Source organism: Diceros bicornis, unplaced genomic scaffold (genome assembly GCF_020826845.1).
Source record: "Diceros bicornis minor isolate mBicDic1 unplaced genomic scaffold, mDicBic1.mat.cur scaffold_124_ctg1, whole genome shotgun sequence".
NCBI classification, from domain to species: domain Eukaryota; kingdom Metazoa; phylum Chordata; class Mammalia; order Perissodactyla; family Rhinocerotidae; genus Diceros; species Diceros bicornis.
Genome location: NW_026691044.1, coordinates 884,254 through 912,028, shown reverse-complemented (window position 1 = coordinate 912,028; position 27,775 = coordinate 884,254). Strand labels below are relative to the sequence as shown.

At 35.6% G+C, this 27,775-nt stretch overlaps 1 pseudogene; it reads right to left on the bottom strand.

Annotated features, from left to right (window-relative positions):
• Nucleotides 1-27,775, bottom strand: part of LOC131402540 (uncharacterized) — a 236,576-nt pseudogene that overhangs the window by 194,195 nt on the left and 14,606 nt on the right.

Sequence of the window (27,775 nt, the reverse complement as noted above, 5' to 3'; positions counted from 1 at the left end):
AAGTCTGGAGTCCTTAAACAATGGGGCTGATAATATGGAGGACAGAATTAGCAATCTGGAGGCTAGGAAGACAGAAATGCTTCAGATGGAGGAGGAGAGAACATAGACTAAAAAGAAATGAAGACATTCTCCAAGAAATATTTGACTCAATTAGGAAATGCAACATAAGGATTATAGGTATTCGAGAGGGAGAAGAGAGGGAAAAAGGAGCAGAGAGCTTGTTCAAAGAAATAACAACTGAGAACTTCCCAAACCTGGAGACGGAGCTGGAATTACACGTAAAAGAAGCCAACAGGACTCCTAAGTACACCAATGTAAAAAGACCTTCTCCAAGACATATGTTAGTAAAGCTGGCAAAAGTCAACAATAAAGAAAAAATATTAAGGGCAGCAAGGCAGAAGAGAATAACCTATAAAGGAAGCCCTATGAGGCTTTCAGCAGATTTTTCAACAGAAAGCTTGCAGGCGAGGAGAAAGTGGAATGATATATTCAAAATTTTGAAAGACAAAAACTTTCAGCCAAGAATACTATATCCAGTGAAAATATCCTTCAGATATGATGGAGAAATAAAAACTTTGCCAGATAAACAAAAGCTGAGGGAGTTCATTGCCACAAGACCCGCCCCACCCCACAAGTTTGATCAAGAAAGCCCTCGTACCTGAAAAGAAAAGAAGAAAGGGTTTACAAAGCCTTGAGCAAGCAGATAAATAGGCAGACAAAATCCAAAATTGCAACTCTCTATCAGAACAGATTAGCAAACACTTAATTATAACTCTAAAGATAAAGGAAAACAAAACATCAAAAATAAATATTATCACTTCATTTTAACCACAAATTCACAACACATAATGGAATAAGTTGTGACAACAACAACTTAGAAAGGGAAGAGGAAAGGGACGAAACCTACTTAGACTAAGGAAACAAGAGGCTATCAGGGAATGGACTATCTCATCTACGAGATCTTTTACACAAACTGTATGGTAACCACTAAACAAAAAATCAGAACAAAGACACAAATGATAAATAAAGAGAAAACCATCATAGACAGCCACCAAACTCAATTAGCAGTCCAAAATTCATGGGATGAGAAACAAGGAAAATACATAACAACTGAAAAACAAGAGATAAAATGGCAGCATTAAGCCCTCATATATCAATAATCACTCTAAATGTAAATGGATTGAATTCCCCTATCAAAAGACACAGTGGCTGGATGGATTGAAAAACCAGACCCAACAATTTGCTGCCTCCAGGAAACACATCTCAGCTCTAAAGACAAATACAGGCTCAGAGTAAAGGAATGGAAGATGATACTCCAAGCTAATGGCAAACAAAAGAAAGCAGGTGTGGCCATACTTATAACAGACAAAGTAGACTTCAAGATAAAAAAGGTAATGAGAGACAAAGAAGGGAAGTATATAATGATAAAAGGAACACTCCACCAAGAAGACATAACACTTGTAAATATATATGCACCCAACACAGGAACACCAAAGTACACAAAGCAGCTATTAACAAACCTAAAAGTAAATATCAACAACAACACAATAATAGTAGCGGACCTTAACACCCACATACATCAATGTATAGATCATCCAGATGGAAAGTCAATAAGGAAATAGTGGACTTAAATGAAAAACTAAACCAGATGGACTTAACAGATATATATAGAGCACTCCATCCAAAAAGAACAGATTACATATTCTTCTCAAGCACATGGAACATTCTCAAGGATAGACCATATCTTGGGAAACAAGTCAAACCTCTATAAATTTAAGAAGATTGAAATCATAACAGGCATCTTTCCTGACCATAATGCTATGAAACTATAAATCAACTATAAGAAAAAAGCTGGGAAAGTGACAGAGATGTGGAGACTAAACAACATGCTACTGAACAACCAATGGATCATTGAAGAAATTAAAGGAGAAATCAAAGAATATCTGGTGACAAATGAAAATGAAAATACACCATACCAATTCATATGGAATGCAGCAAAAGTGGTCCTGAGAGGGAAATTCATAGCAATACAGGCCCACCTTAGCAAACAAGAAAAATCCCAAAAAAGCAATCCCCAACTACACCTAACAGAATTAGGAAAAGAAGAACAAACAAAGCCCATAGTCAGCAGAAGGAGGGAAATAATAAAAATTAGAGCAGAAATAAACAAAATTGAAACCAAAAAAAACAGGAGAAAGGATCAATGAAACTAAGAGCTGGTTCTTTGAGAAGATAAACAAAATTGACAAACCCTTAGCTAGACTCACCAAGAAAAAAAGAGAGAAGGCTCAAATAAATAAAATTAGAAATGAAAGAGAAGAAATCACAATCACCACAGAAATACAAAGGATTATAAGAGAATACTATGAAAAACTATAGAAAAACTATATTCCAACAAAGTGGACAATCTAGAAGAAATGGATAAATTCTTAGACTCATATAGCCTCCCAAAACTGAATCAAGAAGAGATAGAGAACCTGAATAGACCAATCGCAAGTAAAGAGATTGAAACAGTGATCAAAAATCTCCCAAAAAATAAAAGTCCAGGACCAGATGGCTTCTTTGGAGAATTTTACCAAGTATTCAAAGAAGATTTAATACCTATCCTTCTCAAACTATTCCAAAAAATAGAGGAAGATGGAACATTTCCTAACACATTCTACAAGGCCAACATCACCCTGATACCAAAGCCAGACAAGGACAATACACAGAAGGCAAATTACAGGCCAATACCACTGATGAACATAGATGCAAAAATACTCCACAAAATATTGGCAAACCGAATACAGCAATACATTAGAAAGATCATACACCACGATCAAGTGGGATTTGTACCAGGGACACAGGGATGGTTCAACATCTGCAAATCAATCAATGTGATATACCACATTAACAAAATGAGGAATAAAAACCACATGATCATCTCAATAGATGCAAAAAAAGCATTTGAAAAGATCCAACATCCATTTACGATACAAACTCTCAACAAAATGGGTATAGAAAGTACCTCAACATGATAAAGGCCATATGTGAAAAACCCACAGCCAACATCATACACAATGGGGAAAAACTGAAAGCCATCCCTCTGAGAACAGGAAAAAGATAAGAGTGCCCACTCTCGCCACTGTTATTCAACATAGTGTTGGAAGTTCTGGCCAGAGCAATTAGGCAAGAAAAAGGAATAAAAGGAATCCAAATAGGCGATGAAGAAGTGAAACTCTCACTGTTTGCAGATGACATGATTTTATATAGAGAAAACCCTAAAGAATCCATTAGAAAACTATTAGAAATAATCAACAACTACAGCAAAGTCGCAGGGTACAAAATCAACTTACAAAAATCAGTTGCATTTCTATACTCTAATGATGAACTAACAGAAAGAGAACTCAAGAATACAATCCCATTTACAATCGCAACAAAAAGGATAAAATATCTAGGAATAAATTTAACCAAGGAGGTGAAAGACCTATACAATGAAAACTTTATAGTTTTATAAATAATTTTATAAAACTATTATATAAAATTATAAAATAGTTTTATAAATAATGTCTATAAAACTTTATAGTCATTATTGAAAGAAATCAATGGTGACATAAAGAAATGGAAAGATATTCCATGCACATGGATTGGAAGAATAAACATAGTTAAAATGTCCATACTACCTAAAGCAATCTACAGATTCAATGCAATCCTAATCAGAATCTCAATGACATTCTTCATAGAAATAGTACAAAGAATCCTAAAATTCGTATGGGGCAAGAAAAGACCCCGAATAGCTAAAGCAAATCTGAGAAAAAAGAACAAAGCTGGAGGCATCACAATCCCTGACTTCAAAACATACTACAAAGCGATAGTAATCAAAACAGCATGGTACTGGTACAAAAACAGACACACATATCAATGGAACAGAATTGAAACCCCAGAAATAAAATTCACATCTATGGCAGCTAATCTTTGACAAAATAGCAAAGAACGTACAATGGAGAAAAGAAATTCTCTTCAATAAATGATGCTGGGAAAACTGGACAGCCACTTGCAAAAGAATGAAAGTAGACCGTCTGCTTTCGCCATACACAAAAATTAACTCAAAATGGATCAAAGACCTGAAAGTGAGACCTGAAACTATAAAACTCTTGGAAGAAACTGTAGGCAGTACACTATTCATCATTGGTCATAAAGGGATCTTCTTGAATTCCGCGTCTACTCGGACAAGGGAAACAAAAGAAAAAATAAAACAAGTGGGACTTCATCAGACTAAAGAGCTTCTGCAAGGCAAACAAAACCAGAATCAAAATGAAAAGACAACATACCAACTGGGAGAAAATATTTGCAAACCATATATCCGATAAGGGGTTAATCTCCATAATATGTAAAGAACTCACACATCTGAACAACAAAAAAACAAATAACCTGATCAAAAAATAGGCAGAGGATATGAACAGACATTTTTCCAAGGAAGATATACAGATGGCCAATAGGCATATGAAAAGATGTTCAACATCACTAATCATCAGGAAAATGCAAACTACACTAAGACATCACCTTACACCCATGAGAATGGCTATAATCATCAAGACAAAAAATAACAAATGTTGGAGAGCATGTGGAAAAAAGGGAACCCTCATTCACTGCTGGTGGGAATGCAAAGTGGTGCGGCCTCTATGGAAAACAGTATGGAGATTCATCAAAAAATTAAAAAGAGAAATACCTTATGATCCAGCTATCCCACGTCTGAGTATTTATCCAAAAAACTTGAAATCAACAATCCAAAAAGACTTATGCACCCCTATGTTCATTGCAGCATTATAGCCAAGACGTGGATGCACCCCAAGTGTCCCTTGAGTAATGACTGAATAAAGAAGATGTGGTATATATATATACCATGGAATACTACTCAGCCATAAAAAAAGACAAAATCATCCCATTTGCAACAACATGGATGGACCTAGAGGGTATTATGTTAAGTGAAATAAGCCAGACAGAGAAAGACAAACACTGTATGACCTGTCACATATGTGGAATATGATAACACACGGACAGAGAGAACAGTTTGGTGGTTACCAGGGGAAAAGGAGTTGGCGGGTGGGCACAAAGGGTGAAGGGGTGCCTTTATATGGTGACTGACAAATAATAATGTGCAACTGGAATCTCACAATGTTATAAACTATTATGACATCAACAAAAAATTAAAAAAAAAATAAAGTAGGCTTTAAAAAAAAAGTCACAACAACAAAAAAACTACTAGAACTATTGAACAAATTCATCAAGATTGCAGGATACAAGATCAATATACAAAATTTAATTGTATTTCTCTACACTAACAAAGAGCATTCCTAAAATAAAATTTAAGTAAACAATTCATTTAAAATAGCAACAAAAAAGAATAAAATATTTAGGTATAAATCTAACAAAATAAGTACAAAACCTGTATACTGAAAACTACAAAACATTGGTGAGAAAAATTAAGAATATCTAAATAAATGGAAAGACATCCCATGTTTATGGATGAGAAAACTTGTTATTGTTATGATGGCCATACTCCCCAAATTAATCTACTGATTCAAAGCAATCCCTATTAAAATCCCAGCTGATGTCTTTGCAAATTTATTTGGAAAAGAAAAGGACCCAGTACAGACAAAACAATACAGAAAAATAATCATAAAGTTGAAAGACTTAGACTTTCCAATATCAGAACTTATGGCAAAGCTAGATTAATCAATACAGTGTGGTCTGGGCATAAAGACGGATGTATAGATCTGGAATAGAATTGAGTCCAGAAATAAACCCTTGAATTTATCATCAATTAATTTTTGAAACGGGTATGAAGACAATTCAATGGGGAAAGAATAGTCTTTTCAACAAATGGTACTGGAACAACATGATAGTCACATGCAAAAGAGTGAAATTGAACCTATTAAAATTAATAAAGGGAAACTTCATTTAAAATGGAATCAGGAAGCCCTGTAGGGGGAGTTCTCACACACACACCTTCCATTGCAGCTTACTTTACAATTTGGGGCAGGAAGTGCAACCACTTTACTACTCCAGAAGGAAGAGGGAAGATTTTCTCCCTGCCCAGGAACAGCCCAGCCAATGAGAAGCCATCACCACCCTGAACTCTTACCTTCCTTCAATGAACTTTCATTTAGAACAGCCCCTCCCACCTCCCACCTTTAATCTATAAAGGCAAGCTCTCCTGCTTTGTTCTCTGGACTTGCTTATGGTTCACCATAGTTTGCATTTCCTGAACTGCAATTCCTCTGCTATTCCTGAATAAACTCTTTTTGCTGGTAAAATAACTTGCTAACTTATTTTAAAGTTGACAGACCTCTACCTCACACCATATACAAAGTTACTCCAACTGGATCATAGACCTCAATGCAAAAGAAAGCAAAATCTAAAAACTCTCAGAAGAAGACACTAGAGTAAATCTTCATGAGCTTGGGTCAAGCAAGCTTTCTTAGATATAACACCTGAAGCACAGATGGCAAAAATAGATAAATAAAACCACATCAAAATTAAAATCTAAACTTCTTTGCTGCAAATGATACCATCAAGAAATAAAAAGATATCCCACAGAATGGGAGAAAATATTTGCAAATCATATATCTGATAAGAGACTTACATACAGAATATATAAAGTTTATACAATTCAATAATAAAAAGACAAATAATACAATTAAAAATGGGTAAAGAATTTGAATAGACATCTAAAAAAGTATACAAATGGCTAACACACATATGAAAAGATCATAAATGTTATTAATGGTCAGAGAAATACAAATCAAAACCACAATGAGATATTACTTCATGCTGACTAGGATGGATGTAATATAAAAGACTGACAATAACAAATGTTGATGAGGAAGTGGAGAAATTGAAACCCTCATGCATTGCTGGGTGAGAATGTAAAATGGTACCCCTACTGCGGAAAACAGTTGGTGGTTTCTTAAAAAGTTAACCATAGAGTTACCAAATGACCCAGCTATTCCACTCCTAGATGTATACCCAAGAGAAATGAAGACATATGTCCACCCAAAAACCTGTTCATGAATTTTCACAATAGCGTTATTCATAACAGCCAAAGTCTGAAAACAACCCAAATGTCCATCATGATGAATAGATTAAAAAAAGATGTTATATACACGTAATGGAATATTATTCAATGATAAGAAGCAATGAAAGACTGACACATGTTACAACATGGATGAACCTTGAAAACATTAGGCTAAGTGAAAGAAGTCAATCACAAAAGACCAAACATTGTATGACTCCACATATATGAAATGTTCAGAATATGCAAATCTGAGGAGACAAAAGAGTAGTGGTTGCTTAGGGCTTGAGGTATGGGCAGCATAAAAAATTAATTACTAAGGGAGTTTCTTTTAGGGGAGACAAAAATATTTTAAAATTAGTTGTGGTTTAGTCAGAATCCTGTGATTAAAAAACAGTGAGGGGGCCGGCCTGGTGGTGTCGTGGTTAAGTTCGCGCACTCCGCTGTGACGGCCTGGGGTGTGCGGGTTCAGATCCCGGGCATGCACTTACACACTGCTCAGCAAGCCATGCTGCAGCGGCGTCCCACATACAAAATAGAGGAAGATGGGCACAGATGCTAGCTCAGGACAAATCTTCCTCAATAAAAAGAGGAAGATTGGCAACAGATGTTAGCTCAGGGCTAATCTTCCTCACCAAAAAGAAAAGAAAAAAAAACACATTTAATTACACACTTTACACGGGTGAATTGGATAGTATACAAATTACATGTCAAAGCTATTTTTAAACGGAATAAGCTGCTGCTTCCAGAACTGGTTAAGGATCTTTGAGTAAAAGAGAGAGAGATCAACTCTGTCTAAACTAAGCAAAAAAAAATGTTGGAAAAAATTGGGGCATTTTACTGAAACGAAGAATAGAATGCATAACCAAGGCTTCACTGAGCAACCACAGCATCCCTGAACTCGTTTATGGACTCCACCTACGTTCATGCACAGCATAACGACGTTTCAGTCAATGAGGGACATATACGATGGCGGTCCCATAAGATGAGTACCACATAGCCTAGGTGTGTAGTAGGCTACACCATCTAGGGTTGTGTAAGTACACTCTACGATGTTTGCACAACGAAATCGCCTAATGACGCACTTCTCAGAACATATCCCAGTTGTTAATTAGCACATGACTGTATTTAAAAGAGAAAACAACTTGTCTAGGACAGCGTTGTCTTGAGTTTGCTGTCATATGTAGCTGAACCTAGCTCTAAGTAAACATGCATTTTATTAAATGAAGAAAACTCACTTCTCTTTTTAGCTTGCTAAGGGTTTTATCAGGAATAATTGTTAAATTTTACAAAATGCTTCTTACATATGGTTTTCTTTATTACCTTAACTTAGTGAATTTCTTAACGACTGTATTCTTGTCAAATCTGAATCCGTTGTTTATTTCTTCTTACTCTTCCTCATTGCGAAGCTTCCTCCTATTATTTCTATGATACCCTTGTTATGAGTTTATTTTCCTGGAACTTTATCTACCGGAATTTTTTGAGTCCTGCAATAAGGTCCAATCTTCCAGAGAGGATTTTCATTCGCCTCTGTCAACTAAAAAGCCAGGGCTACTTTACAATAAATTCTGAAGTTTGGGGTATTCAGCCATCCACTTTTTTTGAAATCCAGATCTATAGGCACATTAGGGACAGCTTACATTTAGATCTGCTTAGGGAAAAATATTCCCCCCTCCACCTACAACCAATGGTTGTAAATGGCATGTTTCACTGACGGTGTTAAAAAACAAAATTTAACCGAGTAAATTTGAAGCTCTAATTGGCTTTACTAAATGATTCATGGAACAAGCACTGTCCCATCTAGCAAGTAAAAGTGTGCTGCAAGGAGTTGTACAAAATGGAAGGTTTTTATAGGCAAAGGGAGGGTGAGGTAAGGAAGTTATTAGCAAAAGAAAAGAAAGGATTGTTTCAGGCCAGGACATCTTTTGAGAGGAAGGGAACAGTGGGAGTTTTATCACACAGATTACCTCACTAGTGCTGATCAGAAAATTTCAGATTGACTACTTAAAATCACATTCTTGGGAGATGTTTAAAACTGAAATTATATCTTGGTTTGCTGTCCTGGAGGCAAATTACTCCATTTTGGGCCTGTTAGTTCTTTTCTAACAACAGCGTGAAATTTTTTATTTGTTTATTTATATATGAATATTTGTTTAGCTTTTCTATTTCATTAAGTTGACTTTATGCAGAAGTTTCCAATCTAATGGCTTATTGTGTTTGAGCCCTAGGCTTTGTCTTCTGTTCCTCGCAGAATAAAGACCCATTTGAAATGAAGCTCTGGGCGAACAGATATCGAGAGGCTTCTGTGTTCACTTACCCATCAGGATTTGTTCTGATCTCTTTTTGGTCTTCAGAATTTTCCACATTTTTTTGCCTTCTCCTCTGCTATGTTTGTAAAACGTGCTTTTAATGTTTATCCAACACCTTAAGAGATTTGTTCTTGCCCACTTTCTATTCATTTCCTAGACAATATAAATATTTTTCACTGGTTTTTGAACTTTATATAAAGCTCAACATTGTGATTGTAAGAATTCTGTTGCTGGTGGAGGTGTAGTTCATCCAGTTTCGTGGCTGTATAATAGTCCAATGTACAATTATATAAAAACATTTATTTTTTTATATTGCACATGAATATTTTGATGTGGAGAGTTGTAGAGTATTTCAAAAAAAAGGTTGCTATGAAAAATTTTTTACACATATATCCTCCAGCATATGTGCATGCATTTCCTAAGTGGATATTCATAGGAGTTGAATTTTTAGATGTGTGTACATCTTCTGTGTTGGCAGATTGCTTACTGACGTGGATGTACCAATTTCTATTCCCACCAGCAGTGAATGAGAGTTTCTGTTGCTCCACATTTTCACCAGCATTTGATTGTGTCACAGATTTTTTAACGTTGCTAATTTGGGGGGTGTGTAATAATATCTCGTTATCACTCTAACTGGCGTTCCCTGATTGGTAATGTGGTTGAGTATCTTTTCTTCCATTGTCTCCTCTGCTTTTTTTTCTTCTGTTAATTGCATGTTTCAGTATCTTGCCCATTTTTCTATTGGATTATCTGAGGTTTTTTTTTTCAACACAGGTTTTCTTTATCTCTTAAAACTCACTAGGAAGGACACAAACTAGGCTGGGTTGGAAAGTTTTCTTTTCCTCTAGATATGTATTAGCTGACACTTCTAGGAAATATGCACAAAGGGAAAAATAAGGAGCTATCTGAGGAGCACAAACAGGAAAATTCTCAAGGAAAAAGAAAATATTAAAATTACGATGTAAAGAAGATAGATGAAGAAGTGTTATCACATATCTGGCAGCTCACATGGAAAGAAAAAAATAAAAGAAGAGGAGAGGAAATCATGATTAAGACTCCCCTAGAATTAAAAAAGGAAAAAGATGATGTAAGCCTACGGAATGAAAGTTTTCCTCACAAAACAAATAGGATAGATAAGGGGAAAAAAAATACAGTTTTTTAAGATCAGAAGCAAAGAGACAGCAAAAGAAATCAAAAGAAACAAATTATCTATAAAGGAACACAAAGTGACTCTGGATACAAGATGACAATGGGGCGATATTCTCAAAGTGCTGAAGGAAAAAATATTTGAACCTAAAATTCTAATGTCCATTTAAACTTTCTTTAGATGCAAAAACAAGATAAAGTGGGTCTTCAGACATACTAGACCCAATTTAAAAATGGTTTTCAAGAAAAAAGTCAAAAGAATCCAGGAGGAAATACTATGGAATCTCTTATCATGGTGATATAGTTATTCATATTAAGTAAATTTAAGAGGCATACATCAATAAGGAGAACAAAAATATAGATCTTTAAAGCATAGATGCATATCTGTGACTATATGTTAAATACATTAGACTGGCTGCCCATGGTGGAGGGAGGGGTCGGTGTAAGAATGGGAATGCAGAATGAAGAGGAAAAAAATACACAAAAATAAATAAAACAAGAACCAAGTTGCGTACACTGTTGAGGCTGATGTGCCATGATTTGTGTACCTGCAGTCCCCCCCCCACCAAAAAACTGAAGCAAAAATGTTACAATAGAACCACAAACAGCAAACAAGGAGACTTTGAATTACACAGTTATCGTTAGAGAATTTGTCACATTATTTTCAGAAACAGATGAAGCTGAACCCAAAATAGGGAAAGACAGAAAAGACTTAACTAAATCAAGAATTATGAGTTAATAGATATAAACATGCATATAAACAATGCATGTTTTCCAAGCATTCAAAACCACCACAAAAATTTTGACTATATTGAAATTAACATTTCAGTTCAATAAAGAACGCCATATACAAAGTTAACCGTTCCAGACAGGAAATGGCATTTCGAATGTCTATGCCCAACAATTAATTACTATCAGGAACATAAAAGGTTCTGCTGATAATATACAACAAACCGAAAATCTAACAGAAAAATGAGCAAAGGCCATAAATAGCCAACAAACAATAAAAGGAAATTCAAATGACTTAAAAATAGGAAAAGATGTACTCGGCCTCACAGATAATTAGAGAATAATTGAAACAATGGCATAGCACTTTCACCCTTAAGTTTGGCGAGAACATTATTAAGTAATTCCAAAGATTATCAGATGTGGGAAAGCAGAATCCTTCATGCTCTGTTGAGAGGAGGCCAAACTGGTGAGCCATCTGAAGAGCACTGTGAAGCATTTCAGGGAATTATGTAGGCATGTACACAATGAGTCAATAAGCCCCCCCTGAGTATATGAGTCAGAGAAACTATAAACAGATTCATTAGGGTACAGGTATGAGGCTGTTCATCTCTGCACTGTTTGAGGTAAACGGGAGCTGAAGCAACTAAGGTGAACTTCACTTGGGAAACGGGAAAGTCAAAGATGATAGATGTATAAAGTAGAAAATCATACAGGAGTCAAAAGCAATGTAATACACACACACACGCGCACACACACAGACAGACACCATTAGGGATATAATTCAAAACGCAGAACCGTAGCCTGCTCTCACCTGCTTCTGGTCTATCTCTCTCAATCCCCTCCTCTCAAAACTACTAGATCGGTTGGTCTAGAATTTCAGTTCTTGATTAATATGGGGTTTTTTTTTTCTTTTTTTTAGAGTGGGGTTAATCACGAAAAAATTGTTCATCTTTTTTACTTACCTTTATTTTCCATATTTCCTTTGGATCTTGTGGCAAAAAGAGGTTGTGTAGATCAAAGTTACAAATGATGAGATTCTGGACTAAGAAAGTGGTATTGTAAGGACTAAAACCCCTCTCTGGCTGGTCATGGAATTTCAGGGTCGCTGGAGTATCAGAAATGAAACATTTCAAAGGATTATCAGTTCAGCATTATTTGACGCCTGTTCTGCCCAAACTAGCACATCATGAGGAGCAGCACAGATTGCTACCCTACACAGAAAATGAACAGAGCCATTCTCATGACCACCCCCATTCTTAGGTAAAACTAATCTTGCCCCACCCAGTATTGCCATAAAATACCAGGACCAGCTGCTTCTCATAACCAATGCTTCTTAGCATAGAACTTTTTAATGTGTGTCATTATGTAGTAGTAATCCTTTCAGAGCAGAAGATGAAGACTGTGAATGCAAGAGTCTGAGCATCTGCGTTAGTTTTGCCACGGTGAATCCAGCACCGAAGTCAGTAGTGCAGCTTTAACTAAACCAAAAATATTAACCAATTCAGTTGTTGCTGCTTTTAAAATTAGTTATTTGGTCACTTGTATACTCTTCACGTGGGAATAGATATTTTTGCCACACCCACCTGATTTAGCCACCTTTCTCTCTTTTATTCTAGTACACATTATTAATCCCATCAACCAATCATCAACTGGAGGAGATAGAAATGGATAAGGCAAGTAAATATTGTTTTGATAGAGAAAGAAACATTTAATCTTGGTATTTACCAATTTAGGCATGGTAAATTTTAGCACGGTAAAAATAATTAAAAAATAAATTAGTGTACTATATGAGCATGCTAAGTGACAATTGTATGTGAACAGTTTTGCAGGCTGAGCTCTTTTATGGATCGCTATGTGGTTAAACCAGAAGCATCTTTGTACGTCAAGAGGGCTCCCCATCTTATCCCTGTTAATTCAAGAGTTCTGTCTTTGAGACTAGCATTCACACATTTTTTTAAAGGAAATTTACATATTCTGAAGCTGTAACACCTCCCAGCTTTTGTCCCACAACCACACACAGGCAATACTCTCAAAAACACCAAAATTCTGTTCCTTTGTGGAACATGTTGGACTATATCCCTTGTCCAGTGTCACATTTCCCTTGTAATAGATTTAAAGCACAAACCCAGCTCATTCCAGGCAGTTCCCGGTATCATCACTGTCTAGGCATACAAGATTTGTGTCTGATCTCCCAGTTTTCTGGACGTGCAGTAACTTCCCTCCTTTCCCAAAACTGTTCTGGAAGAAACTTCCCTAAGTGAAGTAAATCACTTTCTTCTCAGTCTAAACTTCACGCTCATCAAGTCTTAGAAGCCATCAGAAAACGTCACTGGAAATGTCCCAGTTGAAAACAATCACATTTTCTGACCCTGACTTCTCAGTATCTGGGTTGCCTTATCATCACTTCTCACATTCTAGGAATCCACAAATCACAATGAATCTGCTGCCTGCCTGGCTGACTCTTTACCAGCACATAGGTCACCAGCTTGGTCTCAGCAATGGCTACCACGTGTCAGTGGTGGTATAATGGCTCCCCTCAGTATCCACCAATTTGCCTATATCTCTCAAACAGTTGGAGTTTCCTTTTTTAATTAAAATGCCATAAATTCTCTCTATTCAACATTTTATGTCCAACCCTTTCTATTACACACACACAGACACATAATCTAGAGAAATACGTGTGTACATACAAGTACGTACGTAATCATGAGTGCATTTACATATTTATAGTCAAAAAAATCCTAAATCATTTAATTCAACTCTACTTATATTGTGTGTATATAACTTCCTCTATCACATTTCAGGCAAGAGATCATTAAATCTCTTCTTAAATATCCTCAAAGATATAGAATTGGTTATCATTCAAAATTCTGACAACTGCAACCCTATAGAGTTAATTCCCATAATAAATTACTTTTTCTCTATATAACATGTACCCATTGGTTCTAGTTTTCCCTTCCAGAACCACACAATGTATTTAATCCACCATATGATTAATGACATGCAGTTTTTCATGGCAACTTTTTATGCGCATTTTAGTTTCCAAGACAAACTAAGGACAAATTAAAAGAAAAAATATCTGAACAAAAACTGGCCGGCCACCAAGCCAAGGTTCCTTGCTTTATGATTATTTGACTAATAATGATATGGGAATAAATTTGTGAAAAACTTATGATGGCACCAGTGGAACTATTTCTAGTACCAAAACAGCAGGAAGCCATTGAAAAGAGGATAAACATTCTAGCAGCTTCCTGAAAAATGTCTGAAAAAATGAAATCTAATAAGACAAATCCTTAAAAAGAAGAAAAACTTGAAAATAAAAGTTACTAACAGTAGGAAGCAACATGTAAAGACAGATGTGACTTCAGTTTTGCTTCAAAAGAGCATGTAAAAGTTACATAACTCCTTAGCTAACAAGAGGTCTAAGAAAGCTGGATTGAAAGCCGTGACAGAGGTTCTCACAAAATAAATTGCTAAATTATTCTTTTTCCCAAGAGAATGAGTAGTAGAAAGAAGAATATCATGTTTCCTTATATCACCTGGGGATACATATCTTAGTGACATTTTTAAAAAAGGTTTTGGTATAACATTTAAAAGAGGAACATTGTATCAAGGGTAGCAGCAGGGAATAGGGAGGTGAATTATAACTGCGACTCTATGACTTTTTCCCACTGGGGCTACTTTTACCTCAACTCTTAGTTATTCAAATAGACCTAATTGTGCTCTCAACTTTGAATTTTAGTGTACTAAAAAATGAACGAATAAAAGATGATTGGCGATGTCTTATGAAAAGAACAAAACTTAAAGGCTCAGAATAAAAATATATTTGGTCTGGCAACAACACAGTTGATAGAAAAAACCCCAAAGTATTATATAAATATTATTCCAACATCTCAGTGCTTAGTTCTGTGGATGGATTGTTTTATTTTCTCTTTTCCTTCAATTCTTTATGGTTCCCTCCACCATCATCCTGGGCCAGGAAAGCTGATTTTGTCCCATAGAATAACCAAATCTACTCTGTCTATCAAGAGTCCCAGACATATATCCAACAATTCCAAGAACAATACTGTTTACCAATATTCAGATCTTTTAACTCATTTTAACTAACATTATTTGAGCAGCTATGTGCCAGACAATTTAATTGTTGCTGGAGATATGAAAATCAATAAATATGACCACTACCCAACAACAGGCAAATATTTATTCAAATAATTATCAAGACATTTAAAATTCATCAGACAATTTTACAATATTCTGCCTCATTTTAGTTCTGCAAACATACTGTGTGTGTATGTATGCGTGTGGGTACATGATCTCAAGACATATATGATCCTCAGCGCCACCATTTATGACTTGAGACTTGTTATGTCTCCTTGAAACGCATTTCATTCTCTCTAAAACAGAATAGTCATGATTCGCCGTGAGTTGTTGGGGAAGCACGTGAGATAATCAATATACACATTGCCTAGGCCATAAGAAATACTCAATAAACATTAGTTATTATATTTTGACTATTATTAAATAGAGTTATTTAAATGAATAAAATGTTCTGGAATCATATAATTTTAGAGTTCACATATTTCAACAGTTTCTTCATAGTGTTCAGATAAACTGGTTACTCTAGGCAACGAATCATTGACAACTCCAAAAACATAACCCAGGATTCTTTATCTCAAGATCTTTTTATTTATATTTTTATTTAGTCCTTTTACTTAAACCTTACCTCCTTACCTCTTCCTTCTCTAGGGTACTTGTATATTTTAAAGTAGATTATCTACAACTTAGGCTACATAGATAAATTGTTCAACTTTTTATAAACATTTTTAGCAGAAGCAGGACAAGAATTCAGATCCTGACTCCTCATTAACTGCTTTTTTGTAGATACTACAGGCTCTAAGTAACCACCTACCTACCGAAGTAAGTACATATATATATACACACTACCATAGCAATGAGAACTGTGTTGCGGTGTGAATAGAATTTATGTTAAGATTTCTAAAAACATACACACTTTTGTTTTCCAGTTATTGTGGCAAAGACAAGGACATAAAACGTCATTGCCTATTAGTGACTTTTACTTAATACATGAAGGAAATGTCTCTTCTCCAGGGTGAGTATTTCACTATCACTACCAATATGGGTAAAATTATCACACTTTCCCTTAGGTGTGACCATTCCGAGGTAATATTCTAACGGCGCCATATATTCTTGTAAGATATACGCTTTCAGGAAAAAAGTACTGTGGCAACCTGGAGAAAGATTGCCTGGGAACGTTAGGTCAAGAGAAGATCGTGACGCTCGAGCAGCAAGAAGCCAGCACTGGCGGGGCCTTCCTGAAACCCTCAGTCGCCTTCACCACACACGTGAAATGGGTTTTTGCTCTTAAGCAAGCCCCCTACTTCCCCCTCCTCTCGATCACATCGCCAGAGCTTTGCTTCAGACGCTCGTCACGTCCTGGTTAGCGTATTACAGGCATCAACCTACTTCGGTCTCTCCACCCGGCAGGCCAGCCTTCATCATTTTGTCTCTGCAACACGATGTTTAAAACCCCCAAATCAAGTCACTCTGCTCCCCACTGGCCTCTCCTTTATTCTCCAGCCGCTCAGCTCTGCTTTCTCAAACAAATATCTATTCTTTTACTTTGTGTGTGTTTTAAAGATCACTGTCTATGATCTTCTCAAGAAGAAAAAAATATCATCCTCTTTCCCTACTCCTTTAATCCAGTTGCATTGTACCTGTCTTCTCCACCAAAGTTCCTCGAGGACTGTAGGTCAACCTTGTATCCTCCTCTACATCCCAAACTCTGGCATAGTACCTGACACGCAATGTGCACTCAGGGAATGCTTGTTGAATGAATGATCGAATTGAATAATATGCTATATTTTGTATACTACAGAATAAAACTGTTATAACGTGCGCTAAGTATATGAGTATTAAATATGAGGTTTTTTCTGGATGAGTTGGTGTATTATCTTCTCTCTTCAAACTGTGATATGACTGTGGAACTATGTGCATAATGACTCAGAAATAATGGAAAGTGGCAAGAGAGGACAATTGCTCCTGCCTTGGGTTAGACTGAAGCATAGATGACTGTCTAGATTCTTTTATCTAAGGATCATTTGAAAGGAAAGTAATATGTAATTTTTAAATTAATTCTATATTTTTTTAATATTCAGAGGAGAAACTAGCCTCTTAAAAAATAAAAAGCATTACCTATCAGAAACCAAACAATAACAACAAAAAATGGGAAATATAAAACTTCAGTAAAGCATGGCTTTCACCCCTGAATGCTACTTAATAAATGCTGCCTAAGATCTTAGTTATCAATTATCTTTGCTTCAGTCTCCATTGGTTCATTCCTTTATTCAATAAACATCTATTAAAAGATAAGAGTGGAAATTTGGTAAGAGCTTAAGTTCAAGCTTGTAGTTTGCATCTCACTTCCCACCCTCTCACTTAAGGCGAGACTCAAGGTGTCATAATTCCAACACATGAAGTATTTCTCAAAAAGAGTGGGTCAGGGGCAGGAGGGAGAGAGGAGCTAGTCACTTGACCTAAGATCTTAGAGTAAGGATGTCAGTGACAGAAAAAAACAGACCAGGAAGGGAAGATGGCAGAATGCTAGAAATAACTAACCCACTTCATAAATACTTGCAAAATGTATGAATTAACTCTGAACTTGAAGCTTCCACACACATAACCTCAGGGGGGGAAAAAGTCATGAGAATGGTACCAAGGAAAATACGACATTTTTCACTATCATAGGCAAGAACTGACTTCTCAGCCACTAGAACTGTCCAAAGAATAGAGAAGATCCTGGATGAAAAATGTGAGAGAGGACTCCACTTAGAAAACCCAAGTCAGCCCACCAAAGACCCTATCCTCTTCAAAGATAAATCTGCACATTTCAACTTTTCATTCATGCAACATTTTTAAAAATAATTTTATTATGTACCAATCACTATATTCACCAGAAGGGATACAAATATTCACAACAGACATAACTTTTACCCTCATGATGCTTACAGTAGAGTAATGGAAAAATATAAATTCATCAGTTAGCCAAAAACAAATATAAGATTACATTCTATTGTTGTTAATTGAACACATATTTAGTGAAGATACAATCAGCAGTTTGATGGATCAAACATAGAAAGTGGACTGAGTTAAATAGAGAAAACTTTTCATTTATTTAAAAGGATTAGTTAAATGTCTACTATATGTCAGGCACATCAATGGATCTGGTGGAAAGAGAAAAAGAGTATGTGTAAAACATAGTCCCTAGTCCTTCAAGAAGCATATGGCTTAATGGGGGAAACAAGTATGTAATCAAATAGATACCAACACACACATATACAATATGATGTAGCAGTAGAAATACATAATAATCATTTGTACATATATCTATTATATGCACATATAATCAGAACACAGAGAAGGAAATGATTATTACTTTAAGATACTGTTATTTTGACATGTTTAAATTCACTATGAGAGAAAGCTGATACTAGCTCCGACCCTGCCAAAACTTCTGGGCTGCGTGCATTTCTTATTCTTACCTTCGTCCCTCACTGTAACCTCAGTCCTTCCCACTAATCCAGTTTTGACAAAAGTATATAATCTCACCTCAGACCAGATAATTCTCCATCTGAGATCAAACCCTAATCCTTAGCCCTGCCAAAAAATTAATCCGATTTAACCTCCACTAATTTGGCCATCCCTTTTACATCAGTCCCACCAGTACCCAGTGCTACCACTTCTGTATACTAAACCAAAGTCCTATAAACCTGTCCTCTCCTGCTGTAGTTAGCTTTTGGAAATGTACGTTGAGTCCATTCATTACACAAATACTCATGGAGTACCTACAATCAATTGAGCTTGGAAAGTAGTACAAAGGTGAGCAAAATAAAACTCCTATCCTCAATAATTTTCCATTCTAGTGAAACAGACTCTCAAAAAGGGTTAATTTCAGTAGCGCGTTAAAAGCATATAACATTGATAAGATACAAGGACAGAAAGGAGTACCTAACTCAAATTAGGAGAGATGAGGAGACAGGAAGACCTTCATCAATGGGGTGACCATGAGTCCCATATTGTCCTGAGCAGTGCTGGTTTACACTTGTCTTGACATAGCTTTTTAATAGTGTCTCATTTCACTTTAAAACGTTTCCTGCCTCAGATGAAAATCAATATTCATAAAGTGGTTATACCTTAGTTAATGTTATAAAGAAAAATGGGGTGAAACCAAGTGAAGTCAGAGAAGGATTCCAAAGATGTGTAAATGTGTACCATGTGTAAATCATGGAGGTAGGGAAGTGTGAAACGAGTAGTTGCAAGAAAATCAATGTGACTAGAATGTGGCATTCAAAGATTGGCAGCGTGTGAAGCCAGCAGGTAAAAAGGAACTACCTAAAAGGGAACTGAGCCTGATCCTTCAAGTAATGGGGAGGCTTGAAGGGTTTCAAACAGACAAATGATGAGGTGAGATGCGACACCATTTGCACTTCGAAAACTCAGTCTGTTGCACAAACAGAGGAGGATTGAAGTGGTGATTTTGAAGCAACGTGATGCAGAATAACCATTAACATATAGGTTTTGGAATCAGATCAATCCAGGTTTAAATTACCCTCTGATTTAAATCCTGATATTGCCACTTAGTAGCTTTGTTAACAAGCACAGACTCCAGCGTCAGACAGTCGGGTCTGAAATTTAGTTCAGATACTTAGCAACTCTATGACCTTTAGGAAGCTACTTAACCTTACTGTGCCTCAGTTTCATTACCTACATAATAAGGAAAATAATGCTTCTTACCTCACAGTATTTTAATTAAGGTTAAATATGTTAATACAGATACTTTCCTTAGAACAGCGCCTGAAACAGGGTAACCAACTTCTGTTCACATATATTTTGCTCAAGACTTATTCACAATGAAATACATATTTGTTGAAAAATTTTATGACTATTGTAAGTTAAAAGTTTGATGACATAATATTTATAGAGGATCTAAGACATAGCTTAGTAGCAAAAAGAAAAGAAAAATTAGTTACTGTTCCAATGCCCAAGAGGAGCTCTGCTCTACCTACAACAAAAGGATGGATGGCAAAGATACTCTTTTAGATGTCAGAAGCATTTTTCCATTTTGTTAGCATGATCCCCTCAAAGAAAAACGTCTTGAAGAATTACAAGAAGAGATCTTCACTGAAATGATGTCTTCAGAATTACATAGAGCAAATTATCTCCAGCCTGTTAGTTAATAGCAACAACAAGATGTTAGAATGTACTTACCACATATGTGTCATGAGTGGCACATTATGACTTTTCCAAATTTGTTTCAAATTTTGCAAATTTTTAAGTACTGGGTTATTTTTGATCTCAGAGCAATTAAATTACAGAAATATACATCCTTATATTTAAAGTAGCTGCTTGAGAAATTATAAATTTAAGTGCAAATGCACATATACATTGGATACTGTTGGTGCCCCACACCACACGCTGCAGGACCAGCTCTACCTTCAGCTATAGCTGTGATGGACAGTTCTTGCACATACTGCAGGCTCCCCTCCTCAAGCTCCCAAAGTGTCCTACTCTAAAGGCACAGTCCATAAGTGCGGTAAACATACATCTCCAGGAGCAACCTTCAGTCAGTGAAAGATGGGTGTCAGTAGGTGGATGTCCCAGCCTCATATTCATTGGAGGGACTGTTCTGAGATTCATTCTACATAGTTCCCCAAAGGGTCCCCAGTAAGACTGAGCCCAGTTGCCTAGAGTTATAACCAGTTCAAGAACCCACTTTTGATTGGGTTTCCCTCCATCCCTGTCTCACTCCCCCCACTGTTTCACTCCAGCATTCTGAGATCACCACCCAAATAAATACTCTGTGCCTAAATCAAAATCTAAGAATCTTCTTTTGGGAGAACTCAATCTATGACAAGGATCCTATTACTTTAAATGTTCAATCTGATCATCTTTGTAATTCTTGATAAGTTGAGGGGATAATCACATCAGTTGGTCTCCATGTTAATAATTCTAAACTGTTTTCAATGTTATGGCTTCCTTCTGTTATCCCCTGAATCATACTGCTAATATGAAGATAATTGCCTGTATCTTACTATTTCTATCACCATACCTGACTCATCATTATTAGAAAGAGAAGAATCTTTTGTAACATCTATTTAAATGTTCTATTGTAGAAAAGGGGTTACTATTAATGACACTGGAATAATTTTCAAATTTCAAAGGAAATGTATCTCAACAACAAAAAAATATTTCATGTTGGAAATATGAACTCTTCACTTTGCACGGCCCTTACTCCATATCCATACAGTTCACACAATATTTTGCTCAAGATTTATTCAGCAAAATAGATATTTCTTGAAAAATATTGTTCACTTTCTTTCCCTGCCAGATTGTCTGTTGACATGCCAGTGAATTGTTTATAAAATGAATGCTGTGTCTTCCTTTCAGCTGACAGGTCTCTGTGGTTTGCTGTTTATTAGTTTTGTTTGTTGTGATCTAAAATGCACGAGCTATTTTTCCCCAGTGTTGTTGTCATTTTTTTTCCTTAGTGAACTAGAAGAAGATAAACAGAATGTTCTTATTTACAAGTAACTACTATGTCCTTCAAACCCACTTTGAATTTCCATTAATCCCTCCCTCCATGCCTCAAATCTTAAAAATATAAAAGAATCTAGTGCACAACTTGAGAAGTTTTTATAAGCTCTTTGTGTTGGAGTTGTAAAATATAGAAATTTATTTCTAGGGTCAGAAAAGTCATGTCATTGAAATCTCTTGAAACTGTTGGCATTGAAATGAGAGCAAGACTAATGATATATTCAAAGCAATTATTTTTGGAAAAAGGCAAATTTTTGTCATTCATCTCTCCATCCATCCATCTAACCATTCATCAAACTTGTAATAAATATCTAATAGGCCGGGCTTTGTGCTCAATGCTAGAAATAGCAGAAATGAATATCTCAGTCCCTGACTTGAATAAGCTCAATCTAGTTGAATAAACAAACATGTAAAAGATGATTGAATTTTAATGTGACAGGTGCTATAATAGAGGTATTTTCTAGAAGCTGAGGGCATGTGGGAGCATAGAGAAGAATCGAATTCTCTCAGGGAAGCCTCATTGAAGATGTTATGCTTGAGATGAGTCTTGAAGGCTGAGGTAGGCATACAAGAGTAGGTGGGCATTTCAGGTACATGCAAAGAACAATGTATAACATACAGTTTTTATTTTTATTTTGTGTTGTTTTGTTCACATTTTGTTGGAGAATACAAATCTTTGTCCTAGTACAAAAAAAGAGTAGGAAAGAATCCATGCTGGCACAGAAGGCAGAGGTCTGCCTTAAAGGAATTTGGATTTCACATCATAAGTAATTGGAGTCCTTAAATAAATTTGAGCACTTTAGCAATATTTGTGTTTAAAGACCTGTGTTAGAAAAAAAATAATCTGAAGTCACTGTGGAGAATGAATGATAGGAAGTAGCGTTGGAAGGGGGAGGAGATGTGAGAATAGTTTGGCTTCTGATCATCTTCCCATTATCATTGGCATAAATGTCACCATGTGAGAGGGCTTCCTTGACTACTATCTGAAGTAAGTCCCTGGCACAGTGACTAGCTCATAATAGATTCTCTGTAATGATTTTAAGAATATATAAATAGGTAAAAAGAAACACAATAAAGGATGCAAAAAGTAATAAAGACTTGAAAAGTGGAGGTCAGAATGGAATGGAATAAGAAGACATTTAAAAAATATCTTCAATACAAAATAATATGGTTTGGTCATAAATCTGAAGAAAGTAAGTTGTGATCATTTTTGAATTTTTTTTAAAAAAGTAAAAGTTGAAGTCAAAAAAAAAAAGAAAATTGAGACATTGACAAGACCCTGAATTTACTAGTTGAGAAACTGGTTTGATGATATTGCTAATAACCTGTCAGAAGTAGCAGATTCAGAGATTGTTGTTGGATGCAGTGGACATGTTGTACGGAGTAAACGGGGAACGTTTTTGAATAGAGAATGCTATAAATAAGCCTTCTCTTGGTTTGTAACCTGGTGAGTTTTAGATACCTCCCAGGACATTCAGGCAGACATCTCCAGTAAAATAGCTGTAAAAAAGCTGGGAATAGACAGGTAGGTAGGCAGGTAGATAGAAAGATAGACGATAGATGATAGGAGACAGAGAATTACAGTTTAGAAAATAGACTGGGCAGGATTCACAGGCGTGATAAATGTTAGTGTTTTGTGATGGTAGCTGAATGATTGTTGTGGATAAGTTTTCCTCAAAAAAAGGATATAGAGTAAGAAGATAATCAAAGGTATGAGAAGATCTAGCAATACAGACAATAAAAAAGTGGGAAAAGAAGCAAAATTGAGAGTTCAAAAAGAAGTTCTAAACAAAATGTTGTCAAATGTGACAAATGCTAAAGAGATCGTGTAAGGTATGAATAATGGAAGATTTCCAGTTCGTAAATTCATATATTTTCTGTAGCAATAGATAAATTATGTAACAATATTCATGCTTTCCAGATGAAAACTAAAAATTCTAAAATTCAGTAGCATGAAAGACAAAATGTTTTCAGTGCTACCATAGACCTGGTAATATGTTGTAGTAAGTCACAGCTCCCATAAGCTAAGATAATAACCTAGCATGTTTTGAATAGCAAAAATGAAATTCCAAGGGTGAACTGGCCACTGTTTGTATACTTACACATCCTTTTTTCCCTAATGTATTCCTAAACAGAACACATCTAGTTTGTATTTCTGATCTTTTTATTTAGCGTACAAAGTCTCAGAATTATTCCCAAGCACATAGTGATAAATGACTTAGAACTTCAAAGTGAAGCAATATTCTTCTACTCTCAAAGCTAATAATCATCCAGCATCCCATTAACTAGAATTAATTTTTGTCTGACCAAGGGAGCAGAGATATAGTGAATAACATGGCCCTTTGCCTAGGATATACGTATTTATTATTACATATAAAAATATAATACTTATTAGACTATATTTATATATATTAGAATTATTTTATTATATATACTAAAATAATTATGTAAGTTGTAAGCTACTTTCATATTTCAGATATATATTATATTCAACAGTGTTTCCTTTAAAAAATTATATAAATAAGAAATATATTTGTTTACCCATCGAAAAGAAACACAGAACCTAATTGAAATAATTTCTGTTAATGAAATATTTTACTATACATAAGCATTATAAAATTGGAACTATTTCCTCAAAGGAAGATCTTATACCATTATAAAAATAATACATAAGTATTACACACAACAACTATTTTTAATTATCTTTAGAGAAAAACAATTTTTTACCATTATATCTTTGTGTTCTCATTGCTTATGACATCATAGGTTTCAATCAATATTTGATAATGATAATGATCATACCAATGGTATAAACCAAATAACCCATATTACTTTGATCACACAGTTATTTCTCTGTCATTATCTTGCTATTATAGTAATTACTATTCATTGAGCACTTAACACGGGATAGACTCTGTTCTAAATGTCAATCCTGTGTTATCTCAACTAATAGTTTCAACCATTGTACTCTTGAGGTAACTGTGGTTAAATATTCAGTTAAATGGGGTACAGCTAGCAAGTGGTACAGCTGGTTTTAAACTGAAGTCTTTTTAAATTTGTGGTCTTAATCACTATGCTAAAATGAGCTAATTCAGAATATACTTAACCAATCCATCTATTTGTTAAAAAAAGTCATACTTTCACATCCAATCTAAGATGGAAAGCTGGAAACATGTATTTGCCTTTTATCTACCCCTACAACTACTCTTGGAAGATTTTGAAATACAAAATAAATAATTTCCTACCAAAGAAAAGAATGAGAGGTGCATCAGAGAATACAAGAGATTAGAACAAACTTTTCAAAGATGAAGGTATATGTGAGCAGATTGACAGATGAAACAGAGGGGAAAAAACTACAGGCCAGAATATACCATAAAAATACTGCTGAGTAGTTGTGAAAATATTCACTTGAAAGCAACCTGGGGAGGATTTGGGCTCAAAGTCAACTGATGCAACAAAGAACCAAAGTGAGAAATAACATTGAAAACAGGAAAATTCATTAAAAATATTATATAAAATAAATTTACCAGTCAGCAACCTAATTTCTCTTCCAGAGCCTCTGCATAGACAGCCAGGCTTTCCCCCAGGCATGACACTTGATAACATACTCCAAAAAAAATTGAAATCATCTGTTTAGAGAAAGTCGAAGTATGACTCTGAAGTAAGTACCCTCCAAAAATTCTTATTCTTACATTTTGGCCCACAGTTGATCAGATAGCTCTCTACCTGTGCTCCTCAAGGTCTATCAGTAAAATGCCCCATCTAGTCCCATACCTTGCCCCAAGGTGAAATTCTCAACCACCTAAAGAAACAGACCTATTTAAAAAGAGTCAAAGGAAACCCACTACACTCTCTCAATAACACTGTCTTCAATATGAACATAACGAAGAATCACTATATATAATTCCAGAAACATAAAAGCTAAAATTCAAAATAAACATAGTAAAAGTGACCACCAGAGAAAACAGGTAATTCAGAACACAGAAACCAACTTTTAAAAATCTTTAATTATGTAATAGTGAGTTCAAGAATATATTACACCATAAAACAATATCAGAATACCATTGCTTAAAAAATAAACAAGAAAAACCTCTTAGAAAAAAAATTAAATTTCTCCAAAAGAGAAGGAAATTGAAAAGAAAACAAAATCTCCTAAAATATAGAAGAAAAAGACAAAAAGATGGGAAATATGAAAGAAAACATAAACAATACCGAAGAGCATTCTACGAAATCCAACATGCGACAGTGGAAGGGAACAGAGAAAAATGAAGGGAGAGTGGACATGGTAGCCCCAGAATCCCAAATTTGACCCCGAAAATGGTAAATATGACAAGATATAATGAGATGTCACACCTGTGACTATGTTACGTTCCATGGCAAAAGGGATTTTACAGACGTAAGTAAGGTTGTCAATCAGGAGAGTTTAAATTAATCTGGGTGGGCTTAATCTAACCATATGAGCCTTCTAAAAGCATAGGATTTTCTCTGGCTGGTAGCAGAAGAAAAAGTCGAGATTTGAAGCATAAAGGGAATTCAACATGTCATTGCTGGCTTTTAAGATGGAGTGGGGCCATGTGCCAAGGAATACAGGCAACTTTTAGGAGCTGAGAGTGGTGCCCGGATGAGAGTCAGCACGGTAACAGGAGACTCAGTTCTACAGTCACACGACAATGAATTCTGCCGTCAACCAGAATGAGCAAGGAAACAGATTCTCCCCTCCAGCCTAAAAGGAACATAGCCCTACTAACGCCTTGATTTCAGCTTTGTGAGACCCTAATCCAAGAACCCAGCTGAACCCACCTGAACTTCTGACGTAAAGAACTGAGAAATTGTAAATAGCCATTAGTCTGTCGTAATTTGTTACATAGCAACAGAAAACTAATGAGGAGGGAATGATGATAATGATGAGTGCTGATGAGGACTATGAAAGGGAATTCCACAGATTTGAACCGGCCATAGTTTTTAGATTGAAATGGCCTTTCTGGTGTTCAACAAAAAAGAACCACAACTGGATAAAATAGTGCAAAACTTCAGAATGCCAATTACAAAGAGAAGATACTAAAGTCTTCCAGTGGGAGAAGTAAAAGCTACTTAACAGAAATATTAAAAATGAATTGGTATCAGAGGCAGTCGATCCATGCCTCTGGTTTTTAATCTAGACATTCTAATTTGAATCCTGACATGGCCACTTACTAGCTCTGTGATCTTGAGAATGTTACTTGTCAGTCCCCAAGTTTGCTACCTGTAGAATGGGTATAATAATATTATCTCACAGGGCTGTTGTAAGGATTCAATGAATATATCCGTGTAGATATGCTATATAGCTATAGATAGACATAGGCACAGATAGAGCTAGGGTGCTAAGAATAGTTTCTGCACAAATAAAACACTTTTTCCGTCTTTCCTGGATCATTTCCGTTGACTTACAAACATGTAAGCTCTCTAGTCCCAATGAAACAAATGAAAACAAAAACCTTTCTTGACTGCACATCTCTGTCCAACTATAGACCCATTTTCCAATCCCCTTTAGAGCAAAACTCCACAGAATTGACAATTTTTGTTGTCTCTGACTCCTTTATGCCCGTTCTGTCTCAACCGATCTAATTTTTGCCCCAATCTCAAATTTATACTCTCAAAATAATGTCTGAAAAATGACAGGTAAAATGAAAACGACTCTTTATAGTAAACAATCAATAGATATTTTATTAAGTTGGTAAAGCAGAAAATAGAGGCATGATCACATTATCTAGTTAAGAAGATCATAAACAGAACAACAATTTTAAAAGACTTCCTCTGGGCCGTGGGTCAGGGGGTAGGAGAGAAGAGGGTAGTGATTTTTACTTTGCATCACAAGCCCTTCTGATCTGCTTGATTGGTTACTACGTATATATATGATTTGAGAAAATAATTTAAATTTATAACAGCA